Below are 19296 nucleotides of genomic sequence, written 5' to 3' on the forward strand. Positions count from 1 at the left end.
CAGTGGGCTGTGCAAATAAAACATTTTGTACAGCCCATTGTTCCAAAGATCTGACAGACACCAGTGGGGGGGGGGGGGGGGGGGTAAATGCTCACTGTACCACTTGTTATGTTCCTCAAGGGGTCTAGTTTCCAAAATGGTATGCTATGTGGGGGTTATTTTGCTGTCCTTGCACCATAGGGGCTTCCCCTGTTAACCCTTGCAAAAATTTGAAATTTTGGGGGGGAAACACACACTTTAGTGAATTTTTTTTTTTTTACGTATGCAAAAGTCGTGAAACCCCTGTGGGGTATTAAGGCTCACTTGATTCCTTGTTACATTCCTCAAGGGGTCTAGTTTCCAAAATGGTATGCCATGTGTTTTTTCTTTTGCTGTCCTGGCACCATAGGGGCTTCCTAAATGCGACATGCCCCCCCGAGCTAAATTTGCTCTCAAAAAGCCAAATATGACTCCTTCTCTTCTCACCCGTAGTGCACTTCAGGTCAACTTATGGGGTACCTCCATACTCAGAAGAGATGGGGTTACAAATTTTGGGGGGTATTTTCTGCTATTAACCCTTGCAAAAATGTGAAATTTGGGGGGAAACACACATTTTAGTGAATTTTTTATTTATTTTTTTACATATGCAAAAGTGGTGAAACACCTGTGGGGTATTAAGGCTCACTTAATTCCTTGTTACGCTCCTCAAGGGGTCTAGTTTCCAAAATGGTATGGTATGTGTTTTTTTTTTTTTTTGCTATTCTGGCACCATAGGGGCTTCCTAAATGCAACATGCCCCCCAAAAACCATTTCAGAAAAACGTACTCTCCAAAACCCCCTTCTTCGCTTCTGAGCCCTCTACTGCGCTCGCCGAACACTTTACATAGACATATGAGGTATGTGCTTACTCGAGAGAAATTGGGCTACAAATATAAGTATACATTTTCTCCTTTTACCCCTTGTAAAAATTCAAAAATTGGGTCTACAAGAACATGCGAGTGTAAAAAATGAAGATTGTGAATTTTCTCCTTCCCTTTGCTGCAATTCCTGTGAAACACGCTGACTGAATGTCATTTTGAATACTTTTGGGGGGTGCAGTTTTTATAATGGGGTCATTTGTGGGGTATTTCTAAGATGAAGACCCTTCAAATCCACTTCAAACCTGAACTGGTCCCTGAAAAATAGTGAGTTTGGAACTTTGAAGCCCTCTGGTGTCTTCCAAAAGTGAAAACACGTAAATTTTATGATGCAAACATAAAGTGGACATATTGCATATGTGAATATAAAAAAAATATTTGGAATATCCATTTTCCTTACAAGCAGAGAGCTTCAAAGTTAGAAAAATGCTAAATTTTCAAATTTTTCATCAAATTTTGGGATTTTTCCCCAAGAAAGGTTGCAAGTTACCACAAAATGTTACCACTATGTTAAAGTAGAATATGTCACGAATAAACAATCTCGGAATCAGAATGATAACTAAAAGCATTCCAGAGTTATTAATGTTTAAAGTGACAGTGGTCAGATGTGCAAAATATGGCCTGGTCCTAAGGTGTAAAATGGCTGGGTCCTTAAGGGGTTAAAGAAGTTGTCTCATTTAAAAAAAAAAAATACCAACAAACAAAAGTTCTATACTAATGCATTATGTGACATTTAACATATTTCAATGTACCAGGATTACAATATTGTTTGAGAGATATAAGATTACTAATTCTCCATGTACCTGCATTGTATTGATAACTGTTGGTTACGACCCACTAAGTCGGGGTAAGGGTGGGTTCACACCACGTTTTAGCTATATGGGGACCGGATCCAGCTGGGGGGAGTGAAAACCGGGCGCTCCCATATCCCAGCCGGTCCCGGCCCCCTTCTCATTCATTTAAATGAGCCAACCGGAGTCAAACAATGTCTCCGGTCGGCTCATTTTTGCCCCATATCCGTTTTTCTGAACCAACTGAAAACCGCAGTTTGACTCTGGTCAGATCATTCAAATGAATGAGAAGGGGGCCAGGTCCGGCTGGTATAAGGGAGCACCTGGTTTTCACTGCCCCCAGCCAAATCAGGTCCCTGTATAGCTAAAACGTGGTGTGAATGCTCCCTAACACATGCTCAGTTCAACTGCAGTGTCCTGAAGGTAATGGCAGTTTGTTTCCACTGTGCTTATAAGCAAGGGGGATTGGGGGAAAGTTGCCTGGCAACGGTAGGGTTCCAGCTCAGAGAGGATACTAGGGGATCAGATCCATGAGGGAGAAGAACTCTACAGGGATATAAATTATTTTTGTACCCCTTTACATATATGTATGGGGCACACATCTGATTTTACCAAATTTGCTCTGTGGGACAATCATGTTAAAGAAAATTCAATGTATGCATTTCTTTTTATGATTCAGTACTAATAGTCATACAAGAAATCCAGCATTATAATAGTGAAATGTACGTTATTTCAGCCTAATTTCTTGTTTTAGGTTATAACAGGAGGTCATGTTAAAGGTCAGACATCTCTTACATTACTTCCCTGTCACCCCCATTAGTAGGTCACATACACTGAACATATAGGTGTGTTTTAGACATTTAGGTGCTTTTGACTTTCTTAGTATAGAAAACTATACATATAGGGGGAGATTTATCAACACCAGCGCAGAGGAAATGTTGACCTGTTGCCCGTAGAAACCAATAAGATTGATTCTTTCATTTTAAAAAGGCCTCTAAAAACTGAAAGAAGCGATCTGATCTGATGCTCCACTCTTCCTCTACACAGGTTTTGATGATTCTCCCCCATAGACTTAATATACCCATACAGGACATACACCCCCCCAACTCTTTGTATAATAGAATTGAATATAAACAGTATATACTTGGTCATTTGTGATCATCAGCAAAGTGTATAGTTAAATAACTAGATTTAATACAATTAACACTATTATTGTGACACATTATATTTAAAAGATCTAGTCATTATTTGCAAGTCTAGAACTCTAGATGTATTCTGATCAATATTTAGGATTGATGTACCTCTCCTGTGTCATCTTGTCCTCTTCCTCATCTGCTCTTTGTGTGCGCTCCCTCTGATACCTAAGGCCTGAACTGTACTAGTGGCTGGTAAAGGTATCAACCAAAGACTGATGTCACATGTGTGATGTCATAAGGGAAGGTTAAGAAAGAAAGCTGGTAAGGCCACTGTATGATTTTATAGTGTTATTTTTAATGGGATCTGTTAGGCTTCCATTGTGATATCTAACATTTTACAAGACAAAATATTAAAGAATGTTGTGCTATAAATAAAAAAAATCCCCATTATACGACTCTGTTGGTGGAAAAATAAAAAGTTATCTTAGAAGGCAGGGAAGGAGAAAAAAAAAGAAAATAAATGAAATGGGAAGAGTTAAATAGGGTCTGTCACATTTCTGACACACTGGGCTATATTTTCAACCAGGAACCTTGGCGGCAGCATTAAAAATATTTTAAATACTTATGATGTAGCTGCTGCCGCCATGCTGTATCCTAGAGAAAAATAATGAACCTTAGGTAAATCCGAGTCAGAACAACCGCTCATTATGCTCATTTTGTTGCATATTTGTGACAGATCTGCATTATAAAATAGGGGTTGAGGTGGATTTTCATCAGCGGAAATTTGCTGCCAAAAATTTGGCACAGAGAGCCTGCTCCTCTTCAAACTCACAGCAGGAAACATGGGGTTGGCTGTCTGGGGATGCTGAAAGTTGTAGTTTTGCAATATCTGGAGGGCCACAGTTTGGTGACCACTGTGCAGTGGTCTCTAAACTGTGACCTTCCATATGACATTTCCAGGCCATTCGGATCTCTGGTGACCCAATGGCCTGGAAAAAAAAGAGATCGGTGCCGTAAGTTCCCCGTTCCGAGTTTGAGTTGTGAGAAATTTGCCGAGGATCAAACTTGTAGCGGAAAACTTGTTGTAAACCTGACTGTGTGTACGTACAGAAAAATCACTATTCACCTATGAGGAAAGGGGGGGTTAACTGCTGCCTATACCTATGGAGAAAGGGGGAGGGGTCTACTCTGTTCCTATACCTACAGGGAGGAGGGTTAACTCTGCTGCCTAAACCTATGGGGAAGGGGGGTTAACTCTACCGCCTATGCCTACAGGGAAGGGGGGTTAACTCTGCTGCCTATACCTACAAGGAAGAGGGGGGGGGGGTAATTCTGCTGTCTATACCAACAGGGAAGGGGGGGGGCTACCTAACTTTATATGTATGCCTAAATACTTACCTACATACCGGGCTATCTAACTACCTACATACCTGGCTACCTAACTATGTACATGTCTGGCCTTCATACATGGCTGCCTAACTACCTTGCTAGCCCCCTACCTACCTACCTGGCTAGTCACCTACCTACATATCTGGATTCCTGATCCGCCTACCTAGTTACTTATTTACGTGGCTACCTATCTACCTGAAGGGGATTATTACAGTTTGTGGGCCTATAGATGGGTGGACACTGAAAAAATGTAGAGTCTGACATGTTTGCCCTGCAGATGGTAAGAGATTGACATGGTGGTCTGATCCAGACAGAGAAGAAAAGGAAAGAGGACGCTGCAGATCAGTGGTATATATTTACTCCTTGTATACCAGTATTATTGGTCATGGAAATTTGCCTACGTTAAAGTGTTTCTTACATAAACACATTTTAGTTTATTATGTGGGAGATTTGGGTGGAAAAGGGACGTGGTAGAAGACTGAGGAGGCAGTGGGCCCTTCCTTTTTTTGGTCTGGGGGCCCCAAGTGTTGTCAGCCCACCCCTGACTCCATATGTGGACACAAAGCAATGTGTGGGTGCAGGGACGTGCACACATAGGAGTGAAAGGGGGGCTGGAGCCCCTGCCCTTTTCCTCACCTGCCCCTCTAGTGCCCTCACAAAAAGAGCTGCAGGGTGACAGGTGAAGTAAAAAGGATCCATTGCTGGGGAGATTTGTATGTGGTTTAATGGAGGGTGCTGTGCCCTCCCTGCAGCAAGGGGCGCCACTCTCCCTGTCATTATCTGCCATTTCTCTGCTTCTCTCCACACAGAGGAGACAGGAGCAGCGGAGGCAGAGAGAAGCCCCGCCCACTGCATGTCCAGACACAAAATTCAGTCTATGCAGCCCTTACTGTAAGTGACTGTAAATATATGTGAGTGATTGTGTCTAAGTGTGTGTGTGTATATGTGAGTGATTGTATGTCAGTGTGTGTGTGTATGTATATATATTTGTGTGTATGTGTTTGTGTGTTTCTCTATGTATGCGCCTGTGCAGAGAGGGATGGCTGGGGCCTTAGTGTAAGTGACTGTGTATATATGTGAGTGACTGTATGTCAGTGTGAGGTGCATATATATGTGTGTTTGTGTGTGTGTCTATCTCTATGTATGTGCCTATATATGTGAGCAAGTGAATCTATGTATATGTGTATGTATGTATGTGTGTGTATGTGTGTGTGTGTGTATGTGTACATATATATATATATATATATATATATATATATATATATATGTGTGAGCAAGTGAATCTATGTATATGTGTATATATATATGAGCAAGTGAATCTATGTATATGTGTATCTATGTATGTGTGCGTATGTGTGTGTGTGTGTGTGTGTGTGTGTGTATATATATATATATATATATATATGTGAGCAAGTTAATCTATGTATATGTGTATATATATATGAGCAAGTGAATCTATGTATATGTATGTATGTATACAGTGGCGTTGCTAGGGTTGGTGTCACCCGGTGCGGTAGAAAATGGTGTCACTCCCATACCTCCCTCCTCCCCCCAGTAACTTTTTAGCCTGTTGTGACAGACACCACTGTTGTAGCGCATTGTGAGAAATTCCAGTATAATAATCAGATATACCAGTTGCCACAGAATGGGAAAGGGTTAAAGAAGTTTTCATCATTTAAATATACTGCTCCCAGAATTACTTAAAGGGGTACTCCACTGGAAAACATTTACTTTTATATCAACTGGTGCCAGAAAGTTAAACAGATTTTTAAATTACTTCTATTTAAAATCTTAATACTTACAGTACTTATAAGCTGGTGTATGCTCCACAGGAAGTTGTATAGTTATTTCCAGTCTGACCACAGTGCTATTTGCTGACACCTCTGTCCATGTCAGGAACTGTCCAGAGGTTTGCTATGGGGATTTGCTCCTACTATGGACAGTTCTTGACATGGACAGAGGTGTCAGCACAGAGCACTGTGGTCAGACAGAAAATAAATTAAAAAAGAAAATAACTTCCTGTAAATCGCTTATACAGCAGCTAATAAGTACTGGAAGGATTAAGATTTTTTAATAGAAGTAATTTACAAATCTGTTTAACTTTGTAGCACCAGTTGATTAAAAAAAAAGTTTTCCAGTAGAGTACCCCTTTGAGCAGTGGTGAGGTTATGCTGGGAGTTGTAGTTTCACTGACCTAACTGTAGAACTGACAAGGGACTACAGGTCTTATAGGACATAGAGAGGAGAATGAACAATGATATCAGTGACTACAGGTGACGTCTTCTCTATAGTCTTCCCTTATCTGATTCAGATGGTACATACCGCCTGGTCCAGCTAAAACTTCTGTCTGTAGAATGTGACGCCCAGACGTCTCCTCACTATGTCAGCGCATTTTCATCCTCTATATGAAAACAATTATTATTATAAACCTGCCAGACACTGTATCCTCTAAATATAATACTACTATACACTATACTCTTTGATTATAAACCTTCCATACACCATACCCACTGAATATAATACTACCACACACTGTACATTCTGAATATAATGCCAACAGACACTGTACACTCTGAACATAAATCTGCCACATACTGTACCCCTGAATATAATACAGCCACACACTGTACCCACTGAATATAATACTACCACATACTGTACCCTCTGAATATAATACCAACACATACTGTACACTCTGAATATAATACTACCACCCCCTGCGCCCTCTGAATATAATACTTAGAGATGAGCGAACTACAGTAAATTCAACTCGTCACAAACTTCTCGGCTCGGCAGTTGATGCAGTTCCTGCATAAATTAGTTCAGCTTTCAGGTGCTTCGGTGGGCTGGAAAAGGTGGATACAGTCCTAGGAGACTCTTTCCTAGGACTGTATCCACCTTTTCCAGCCCACCGGAGCACCTGAAGGCTGAACTAATTTACGCAGGATAAGTCATCAACTGCCGAGCCGAGAAGTTTGTGACGAATCGAATTTACTGTACGTTCGCTCATCTCTAATAATACTACCACAAACTGCGCCCTCTGAATATAATACTACCACAAACTGCGCCCTCTGAATATAACGTTGCCATACAGTGCACCCTCTGAATATAATACCACAACCGCAGTAACACCCCTCAACATCCGTTAGCTGATGCTATTACCACGGGAGGGAGGTATTGGTGGTGTTGCTAGTGGATGATGGGGGTGCTACTACTGGGGGGGGGGGTGTTGCTGGAGGATGATGAGGGTGCTACTGGCCATCCCCCCTGGCAGTATTACCCCCATCATCCATCGGCAGGATCATCCTCCTGACAGGATCTGCTGATGGAGGTGCTGCTGGGGGGGGGGGTGTTGCTGGTGGATGATGAGGGTGCTACTGCCAGGGGGGAGCATTAGGTAGGCAGCAGTTCCCCCACATTAGGTAGGTAGCTGTTTCCCCACATTAGGTAGCATCTTTTCCCCACATTAGGCAGCATAGATTACCTACATTTGGTACCAGTTCCCCCACATTAGGTAGGTACCAGTTACCCCACATTAGGTAGCAATTTCCACACATTAGGTAGCACAGATTCCCCACATTAGGTAGCAGTTTCCCCACATTAGGTAGCATAGATTCCCCACATTCGGTAGCACGGATTCCCCACATTAGGTAGAATAGACTCCCCACATTAGGTAGAATAGACTCCCCACATTAGGTAGTAGTTTCCCCACATTAGGCCGCAGGTTCCCTTGCAGGTTCCCCACAATGGGTCAAAGTCTCCCCACATTAGATCACTGGTTCAACCCCCCCCCCCCCACACACACACACGCACACACAAAAAAGAAACCACATACAACACAGAGAGACACACACACAAACACACACACAGTCAGAGACACACACACTCACAGACAGACACACACACAGAGTCACACACACAAACATAGATAGAGACAGACAGACAGAGAGACAGACACACACACTCACCCATCCAGCGCATCGATCCTTCTCACTGGGCGCCCTGCGAGTGACGTAACTGACGTCCCCCTGCGCGGCCATACGGTGTGACGTCAGGCCGGCGCAGACATGGGAGCAGAGGCTGGGCACAGTGCTGGTGAAGGTGAGGGGGGTGGTGTGATGACGGACAGGCGCACTAAAAGAGGGGGGGGTTGCTGATGGACGGGCGCACTGCACACACACAGCGCAGGTGAAGGCGGGGGGGGTGCTGACGGATGGGAGGCCGGTCGGGCACAGTAGGGGGGTGTCAGTGTAGCTGGGGAGGGGGGTGCTGCGGAGCGTCTTGGTGTTACCCCATTAGGTTAGGGCCGCACCCCCCGCACCCGGGTCGCAACGCCACTGGTATGTATATGTGTGTGTATATGTGAGCAAGTGAATCTATCTATGTATGTGTGTGTGTATATATATATGAGCAAGTGAATCTATGTATGTGTGTATGTATGTATATGTGTGTGTGTGTATATATATGAGCAAGTGAATCTATGTATGTGTGTATGTATATAAGCAAGTGAATCTGTATGTGTGTATGTATGTGTGTGTGTGTGTGTATGTATGTATGTGTGTATATATCTGTGAGTGATTGTATGTGTGTACCTGTATGTATGATGTGCTTATCGGCTGAATCTTTTAGTATATATTCCATGTTATATGTGTGTCTGTGTATTTATGTTTCTTAATGTATATTTGTACCTGTATGTATGTGTCAGTGTCTCTTTGTATGTGTGTATATTACCTATGTACTGTATGTGTGTATATTACCTATGTACTGTATGTGTGTATATTACCTATGTACTGTATGTGTGTATATGACCTATGTAATGTATGTGCCTTTATGTTATGTGCTTGTATTTATTGTATGAAGCACATTATTAAGGAATTATTGGAGGAATGTAAGCACAGTATATAGGGAATTTATGGAAGCACAGTATATATTTCATTATATTGGAACATTATATTTTTTGTGTATGCTGGCACTGTGTATAGATCCTTAGGGTGCGTTCAAACGTGCCTATTTTTGCTGCAGATCTGCTGCAGATTTTGCTTCCCATTGACAATGGGTAGAGAATTCTGCTAAAGCAAATCTGCAGCAGATCTGCAGCAGAAAATATGCACGTGTGAACGCACCCTTAGTGGTGGCACAGTATAGTTAAATAATAGTGGCACAGTATATAGTTCATTAATGGTGGCACAGTATATAGTTCATTAATGGTGGCACAGTATATAGTTCATTAATGGTGGCACAGTATATAGTTCATTAATGGTGGCACAGTATATAGTTCATTAATGGTGGCACAGTATATAGTTCATTAATGCTGGCACAGTATATAGTTCATTAATGGTGGCACAGTATATAGTTCATTAATGGTGGCACAGTATATAGTTAATTAATGGTGGCACAGTATATAGTTCATTAATGCTGGCACAGTATATAGTTCATTAATGGTGGCACAGTATATAGTTCATTAATGGTGGCACAGTATATAGGGAATTAATAGATGAATGGTGGCACAGTATATAATTCATTAATGGTGGCACAGTATATAGTTAATTAATGGTGGCACAGTATATAGGGAATTAATAGATGAATGGTGGCACAGTATATAATTCATTAATGGTGGCACAGTATATAGTTCATTAATGGTGGCACAGTATGTAGGGAATTAATAGATGAATGGTGGCACAGTATATAATTCATTAATGGTGGCACAATATATAGTTCATTAATGCTGACACAGTATATAGTTCATTAATGGTGGCACAGTATATAGGGATTCAATAGATGAATGGTGGCACAGTATATAGTTCATTAATGGTGGCACAGTATATAGTTCATTAATGGTGGCACAGTATATAGTTCATTAATGGTGGCACAGTATATAGGGAATCAATAGATGAATGGTGGCACAGTATATAGATCATTAAGGGGGGTAAGGTATATAATTAAAGGGAAACTGACAGGCTGTTTATTCGCACTAAACCCAATGCACTAGGTTACAGTGCAGTATACAAAAATTGGTCTTTCCATTTTCTAGGTATTGCCCCACATTGCTAGTATGCGAAGTCAGTCTTGTGCGCAATGGAGGCGGAGTTTCCTGCCTCCATCCTGTATGCTGTGCTATGCATGGACGTCTTTGTATATTTATAATTCTTTTTTTGCCAACTCTAGTATATTGTAGACTGTACGTATATATTAGTGAGGTGTCCATCTCTTCAGTGTAAGAACCAGGGCTGTGAGAAGATTCCTGCATAAGATGGGTGCTGGGTGATTGGGGATGGGTGCTGGGTGATGGGTGCTGGGTGATTGGTGCTGGGTGATTGGTGCTGGGTGATGGGTGCTGGGTGATTGGTGCTGGGTGATTGGTGCTGGGTTATTGATGCTGGGTGATTGGTGCTGGGTGATTGGTGCTGGGTGATTGGTGCTGCGTGCTGGGTGATTGGTGATGGGTGCTGGGTGATTGGTGCTGGATGATTGGTGATAGGTGCTGGGTGATTGGTGCTGGGTGATTGGTGATGGGTGCTGGGTGATTGGTGATGGGTGATGGGTGATTGGTGATGGGTGCTGGGTGATTGGTGATGGGTGCTGGATGATTGGTGCTGGGTGATTGGTGCTGGGTGATGGGTGCTGGGTGATTGGTGATGGGTGCTGGGTGATGGATAATGGGTGCTGAGTGATTGGGGATGGGTAATGGGTGCTGAGTGATTGGTGCTGGGTGATTGGTGATGGGTGCTGGGTTATTGGTGATGGGTTCTGTCATATAGAGCTCAGGTGGGGGCATATAGGGGGAGATTTATTAAAACCTTTGCAGAGGAAAAGCCCTCTGCAAAACGATCTGATTGGTTGCTATGGGCGACTGCACCGCTCTTTCTCTGCACAGGTTTTGTATAAATCTCCTCTATAATACAGTATATTATAGGGCAGCTGTCACATGTTTTCTGTAAATAAGACTGACAGCACAGCCAAAGTGTATATACACATGGCATACCTTCATAGAAACTGTTCTTGACTCGATTTTACAAAAACACCAACTTTTATGGGCATAGGAATGTCGAGGAGGCCCGGCGGGAGTCCACTGTGTCCCTGGGCCGCAGTACGTTTGCCCATTAAGTCTGGCAGACGTTTTTTAATTTATGAAAAGTGCCCTCTTTTTTTTACTTGAGCCCCTGCCCTTCAAAATGTCTGTGCACGTCCCTGTGTGGGTGCACAACATGGCTCAGGAGACAGCAAATGTACATTTGAGGCCTAAATTGGTGATTTGCTCAGGGGTGGCTTCTGACATAAGCGCAAAAAAAAAAAAAAAAAAAAAAAAAAAGCATATGTGACCCCATTTTGGAAACTAAACCCTTCATGGAATGTTACAAGGAGTGAAGTGAGCATTTACACCCCACAGATGTCTGAAAGATTTTTGGAACAGTGGTCTGTAGTATCAAAAATGTAATTTACATATGCACAGCCTACTGTTCCAAAAAATCTGTTGAACACCAGTGTGGTGTAAATGCTCACTGCACCCCTTGTTACATTTCTTGAGGGGTGTGGTTTCCAAAATGGGGTCACATGTGGTTGTTTATTCTATTGCGTTTATTTTAGAACCTCTGCAAGGATCCATGTGGAAATCACTAATTTAGGCCTCAAATGAACATGGTGCTCTCTCACTCCTGAGCCCTGTTGTGTGCCCGCAGAACGCTTTGGGGTATATCAGTACTTGAGAGAAATTGTGTTACAAATTTTGGGAGTCTTTTTCTTCTTTTACTGCTTATGAAAATTAAAAGTATGGGGCAACACCAGCATGTTAGTGTAAAAAAAAAAAAAAATGTTTACACTAACATGCTGGTGTTGCCCCCAACTAGTGCAGCCCCCAACTTTTCTTTTTCATAAAAGGCAAAATGAAAAAAGTCCCCCAAAATTTGTAACACTATTTTTTCCAAGTACAGATATACCCCATATGTGGACGCAAAGCAATCTTCCAAAAATCTGTCAAATGCAAGTGGAGTGTAAATGCTCACTGCAGGGGTGCAGTTTCCAAACTGGGGTGACTTGTGGGGAGTTTCCACTGTTCTGGCACCATGGGGGCTGTGTAAAGGCGACTTACATCCAGATATGGGTATTTCCAGAATCAAGAGAAATTAGGTAGCAAATTTTATGGAGCTTTTTCTGCATTAACCCCTTGTAAAAATAAAAAATCAGGGGTTACAACAGAATTACATTTTTTTTTTTTTACGACCCACTGTAACAAAAACTTGGCAAACAACTAGGACATAAGCAAACGGTCCCGCTTGACATCCCAAATAATATTAAAAATGGTTGAGTACAGCGAGCGGAGAGCAGCAAGCGGGACCCAGACCGATAAAGTCTCAAAAATGTAAAGTAGCATGGGAAGGACCATCATTTTAACAGCTGCAATACGGACAAAAAATGAAATATAACGTCCTAATTAACAAAATAATTAACGTCCTAAGGGCACTGAACAAAGGAGGGAAGTTAGTGGAATAAAAGGAAGACTATCAAGGGGTAAGGAGGACACTTAGATACTTAACCTGTACAGGACCCAGGGTGTATGGATACACCTTCTGTACCTGGGTCTTAAGGACCCAGGGCGTACCCGTACGCCCATGGGAATTTCGGTCCCCGGGAAGCTCAATGTAAACCTTTGCCAGTGCGAACATACCCTAAAAACACTACAATACACTAACACATAATAAAGGGAAAACACTACATATACACCCCCTTACACTGCCCCCCCCCCCCAATAAAAATGAAAAACTTATTGTACATCAGTGTTTCCAAAATGGAGCCTCCAGCTGTTGCAAAACAACAACTCCCAGCATTTCTGGACAGCCACTGACTGTCCAGCTTCAAAGTTAAAAACAAATTTTTGAATTTTTCACCAAGAAACGATGCAAGCATCGACAAAATTTTGCCACTAACATAAAGTAGAATATGTCACGAAAAAACTGTCTCGGAATCAGAATGAAAGGTACAAGCATCCCAGAGTTATTAATGGTTAAATTGAAAGTGATCAGATGTTCATAAAGTGGCCGGGTCCTACAGTGAAAATTGGCTGGGTCCTCCGCTGCTCAGCATTTGACCCGCCCCCTCAATGCAAGTCTATGGGAGGGGGCAAGACGGCTGTCACACCCCCTCCCATAGACTTGGATTGAGGGGGTGGAGCGTGATGTCATGAGGGGTGGGGCTATGACATCACAAGCTCCCTACACCGGCTCCAGCGTTTGGAACAGTTTGTTCCAAACACTGAGCAGGAGTACCCCTTTAACAGCAAAGGGAGACCACTTAAAGAAGTAATCAGCCCGAAGAAGAGTGGAGAGAAACACCTTGAGATTAAAGGGCATCGCCCATGTCTTAGATAGGTTCACCTTATAGCCCGAGACCACCCCATAGGACTGCAGGACCCTGTAGAGATTAGGAAGGGATGTCAGGGGATGGGTCAGAGTAAGAAGAGCATCATCCACAAAAAGAGAGCTTTTGAAATCATGCAGCTACAAATCCGAGATATCCAGGTCTCCTGGATTAGAGCAGCCAGAAGCTCAATACAAAGAGCAAAAATCAGGGGAGACAGCGGACACCCCTGTCGAGTGCCATTATAAAGAGGAAAGCTAGAGGAAGTGACATGAGGAAGTTTGATAGTGGCAGTAGGGCAGGAGTAGAGGCCCCTCAGCGCAACCTAGCCTATTTAAGGCCTTTTCCGCACCAAAGCCTGCTCCGAGCGCCGATTGACCAAGTCTATTAGACCCACCACTCTCCTAGTGTTGTCCGCACCCTGACGACTGGGGATGAAACCCACCTGGTGCTTATGGATAGTGTTGAGCGGCATAGGCCATATTCGAATTCGCGAATATTCGCGAATATATGGACGAATATTCGTCATATATTCGCGCATATTCGGTATACCCTCGTTTTATTTTCGCATATGCGAATATCCGCGTATGCAAAAATTAACATATGTGAATATTAGCATATACAAAATTAGCAAATACGAAATTCGCATATGCGAAGATTAGCGCATGTTAATATTCGCATATGCGAATATTAACATATGCTAATTTTCGCATATGCGAATTTTTGCACGCTAGTCTCACACAGTAGTATTACAGCCTTCTTTACACCACACAAGCTGGAAGCAGAGAGGGATGATCACTGTGATGTGTACTGTGAAGGAAAAAAAAAAAATAAACGAATATTCGTAATTACGAATATATAGCGCTATATTCGAGAAATTCGCGAATTCGCAAATATGCGATATTCGTGAATAATATTCGAATTGCGAATATTCGCGAGCAACACTACTTATGGATAAGGGAGGGAAGAAAACAGCACAGACAGTTAGCAAAAACCTTGGCAAACACCTTTAAATCAGCATTAAGGAGAGCGATAGTCCGATAGCTTGAACAATCCTTGTCCAGTTTAGGAATGAGAGTGATCAGGGAATATAAAAGCGACTGCAGGACCTCTCACCCATCAAGGAAGAAGTTGAGAAGCAAACGTCCGATAGTAGAGATAAGTGAACCCGTCTGGCCCAGGAGAGCGCCCTGAAGGAAGGGACTGAACCACCTCCTGAAGCTCCTGCAAGGTGATTGGAGCATTTAAGGAGGCTCCATCAGTAGCTGACAGGAATGGCAGGTCACAGGCCCACAGAAAGGAGAGATCACACTGCACCAGGTCAGACTGGAGTTGAGAGGGGAGGGAATAGAGAGAAGGAAGACATCATCCGGGTGATCGTGAAGAGTGCCAGAAGAGTTCCTGAGAGCCGAGGGAGACTGGGCAGCAGCACGATAATGGAGGTGCCGAGCCAACATACTGTGGACCTTATTACCACATTCATAAAACCACTGCTTAGTATAAGATGCTCAGTATGAGACGCTCCACTTTATGGAGGGCTAAGGCCCACAGATGAGCCTGGGCAGCCACTAGCCTCCGCAAGACTGAAAGGGAGGGCGAGGACAGTAACAATGCCTCTAATCTACGAATCTCTGCCTTAAGATCCCGGGAGAGAGCCAAAGCATCCTTCTTGAGGCAGGATCCCAGAGCAATGCAATGACTACAAATTTATGGGCTTCCCACAGGGTAGCCAGGTGTCAGGATCCGGACTGGTATGCAGGAAGGACTCAGGAGTGGATCCCCTGTGTCAGTGAGGCGATGGCGTGGGCCATACCAGGGGAACGGAATCTAAGAGGTTACTGGTTTTCACCAGAGCCCGCCGCAAAGCGGGATGGACTCGCTGCGGCAGGTAACCCTCAGGTCATTCCACCCGATAGCGACTCAACCTCACTGACAGCTGTACACAGGGACAAGGCAAGGCGAGGTCAGACGTAGCAGAAGGTCAAGGCAGGCAGCAACGTTTCGTAGTCAGGGGCAACGACAAAGGGTCTGGATACACAGGCAAAGGGACACAAGAAACGCTTTCTCTGGCACAAGGTAACAAGATCCGGCAAGGGGAGGAAAAGGAAGTGAGTATTTATGCATTTAACTTAATTGGGCCAGGCACCAATTAGTGGAAGACACAATTAGAGGAAGACACAGCAGGACCCGACTGGTAAGTCACTTGGGATGCGACCTGCGGGCGAGGACAGCCCACCAAGCGGATCGCATCCCCGCCGCAGGCAGGGGGACAGCGCTTCCGGTCAGGGACAGTGACCAGAGCGCTGCTACAAGCCGAACACCGAGAGCGCTCCGGGGAAGCCGCGGGACCCGGAGCGCTCGGTGTTACAGTACCCCCCCCCCTTAGGTCTCTCCCTATTTTTGGAGCCCAGGAACCTATGGATGAGCTCCTTGTTGAAGATATTGTTATCAGGCTCCCAAGACCTCTCTTCGGAGCCACAATTCTCCCAGTCAACAATTTTTTTTTTTTTACCTCTGACGACCTTGGAGGCAAGGCATTCTTTTACCGAGAAGACGTCAGAGGACCCAGTGACAGGAGAAGGAGCGGTGACCTTGGGGGAAAAGTGGTTAAGAATGAGAGGTTGTCACGTACCGGCAGGACTGGTAGTGGATCCTCTTGACCAGAGAGGCGATGGACTTAATGCGGCGGTAACCACCAGGTCGTATCCTCCAGTAGCAAGAAGCGTGGCCCCACTTGAGAATTTGCACCCGGTGACGTGGAAGTACGTAGGATTTGCCAGGAGGAAGATGGCTCAGTTCCGCAGGAGCGACTGCAATCAGGCGTTCTGGTGGGATAATGTGTTGAGGTGTTAACTCGTCGCCCGCCACATCAGAAGAGCGAGACAGAGAGTCTGCCCTAATGTTCTTAGAAGCCGGACGGAAATGGATCTCAAAATTAAAACGGGCGAAGAACAGAGACCAGCGAGCCTGACAAGGATTTAGTCTTTGAGCAGACTGAAGATAGGCCAGGTTCTTGTGGTCCGTAAAGATATTCACAGGATGGGTGGCTCCCTCAAGAAGATGTCTCCATTCCTCCAGTGCTAATTTAATAGCCAACAGTTCTCTGTCCCCTATGGAATAATTTCTCTCCGCGGGAGAGAATGTTTTAGAAAGGAAGCCACAAGTTAAGGTCTTGCCCTTTGAAGATTTCTGTGTGAGCACGGCTCCGGCTCCCACCAAGGAGGCATCCACTTCGGGAGAGAAGGGCTTGGTGGAATCAGGTCTAGAGAGAACCGGTGCTGAGGCAAAGGTGACCTTCAGGGACTGGAAGGCTTCTTCAGCTTGGGAAGGCCAGGATTTAGGGTTAGCGCCCTTTTTAGTCAAGGCCACAATTGGGGACACCAGAGTGGAATAGTGAGGGATGAATTGTCTGTAATAATTAGCGAAGCGCAAAAACCTTTGTATGGCTCGGAGTCCAGAGGGGCGTGGCCAATCCAAAACCGCCGAGAGCTTGGTGGGGTCCATTTGAAGTCCTTGAGTATAAATAATGAAACCCAAGAAAAGGCAAGGAGGACTGCTCAAAAAGACATTTTTCGATCTTGGCGTATAGACGATTTCTCCTCAGGCGGGTAAGCACTTGTCGCACATGGACCCGGTGTTGGTCCAGGTCGGAGGAGAAGACAAGGATGTCATCCAAGTATACGACCACACAGGAGTAGAGTAAGTCCCTGAAGATATCGTTGACAAATTCCTGGAAGACGGCTGGTGCATTACAGAGGCCGAAGGGCATCACCAGGTACTCAAAGTGACCGTCTCTTGTGTTAAAGGCGGTCTTCCACTCGTCGCCCTCCCGGATACGAACTCAAATAACTCTGAGATTAGGGGCAGAGGGTAACGGTTCTTAATTGTGATTTTATTGAGTCCTCTGTAGTCTATGCAAGGGAGGAGGGAACCGAGGATAAATTCTACCCCGGGATGGCGTAGAACCAGGCATAAGGTCGATATGACAATCATAGGGTCTGTGAGGAGGAAGGACCTCGGCTTGTTTTTTGCAGAAGACATCCGCAAAGCAATGATATGGTTTAGGCAGTCCTGGAGGCGGAGAAACTTGCGAAAGTCGCTTGACAGGAGCAGGCTTGAGACACCGGTCCGAACAGCAGGGGCCCCAATGCAGGTTTCACCGGATGACCAGTTCAGAACAAGACTGTGACGTTGTAGCCATGGCAGACCCAGGAGGAGTTCGGAGGAGCAGAAGGGAAGGACTAGGAACTCTAGAGTCTCTGTATGAAAAATTCCAATATCCATCTGCAGTGGCAGGGTACGGAACTGCACAGTGACAGAGAGTCTCTCACCGTTAACCGTAGAAATAAAAAGAGGCTTAGTTAGGCGGACAACCGGAATGCGGTACTTGTCAACCAAGGAGGCGTGAATGAAGTTGCCGGCTGAACCGGAATCCAAGAGGAACAACTGCACGGATATGATGAGATGTGGAGAGGAGGAATCCACACCTAGCAACGCCTCTCCCATGTTTATTAGGTGCAAGCTTTTCTGGAACGCGGTGGACGAAGAGGACAGTCTCGCAGGAAGTGCTCAGTACTGGCACAGTACATACACAGGTTCTCGTATCTGCAATGGCTTCGTTCTTGCGGAGTCATGCGTGAACGATCCACCTGCATGGCTTCCACGGCTGGAGGCCCGGAGAGAGGTTGAGGTAGACGCTGAAAAACGGGAGTCAGAGGAGGGTAGCGTCTTGGTTGAGCGTTTCCTTTTTCAAGAAGGAGTTCCTATCGGCGAAACGCTTGTCGATTCTAGTGGCCAACAAGATGAGGTCACTAAGGGTGGAAGGTAGTTCACGTGCAGCCAGGCCGTCCTTTACTTCACTGTTAAGTCCCTTCTTAAATGTGGTACAAAGGGTATCATTGTTCCAGTTCAGTTCTGAGGCTAGGGTGCGAAACTGAATGGCGTAGTCACCCACAGTAGAGCCTCCCTGGGACAAATTTAGTAAGGCAGTCTCTGTGGAGGTAACCCGGGCAGGTTCCTCGAAAACATTCCGGAACTCTTGGTAGAAGCTCTGGACGGAGGAGGTGGCAGGATCAGCGCGGTCCCATAGCGGTGTAGCCCAGGCCAGGGCCTTCCCGGAGAGCAGACTGAGGATAAAGGCTACCTTGGCTCACTCGGAAGGAAACTGGTCAGACAGTATCTCGAGGTGGAGAGAGCACTGTGACAGAAACCCTCGGCACTGCTTGGGATCTCCATCACACTTGTCCAGCAGGGATAGGCGGACTCTGGAACCGGTGGCAACTGCGGGCGGAGGAGATACAGCAGATGCAAGCGGAGGAGCTGGCTGTTGCTGAGACGGCAGGAGCTGCTGCAGCATGGCGGTTAGCTGGGCTAGCTGCTGACCTTGCTGGGCCACAATGGAGGTGAGGTCCGTTAGGTTTGGCAGAGGAACATCAGCGGGATCCATGGCCGGATCTTACCGGCAGGACTGGTAGTGGATCCTCTTGACCAGAGAGGGGAAGGCGCGGGTTGTACCAGAGGACCGGTTTTAAGTGGTTACTGGTTTTCACCAGAGCCCGCCGCAAGGCAGGATGGACTTGCTGCGGCGGTAACCACCAGGTCGTATCCTCCAGTAGCAACTCAACCTCTCTGGCAGCTGATATGGCATGGTACACAGGGAGCAGGCAGCAGGAGCGTAGTCGGACGAAGCAGAGGTCAGGGCAGGCGGCAAGGGTTCAAAGGCGAGTAGGCGGT

The sequence above is a fragment of the Hyla sarda genome, chromosome 3 (genome assembly GCF_029499605.1).
Source record: "Hyla sarda isolate aHylSar1 chromosome 3, aHylSar1.hap1, whole genome shotgun sequence".
NCBI classification, from domain to species: Eukaryota; Metazoa; Chordata; class Amphibia; order Anura; family Hylidae; genus Hyla; species Hyla sarda.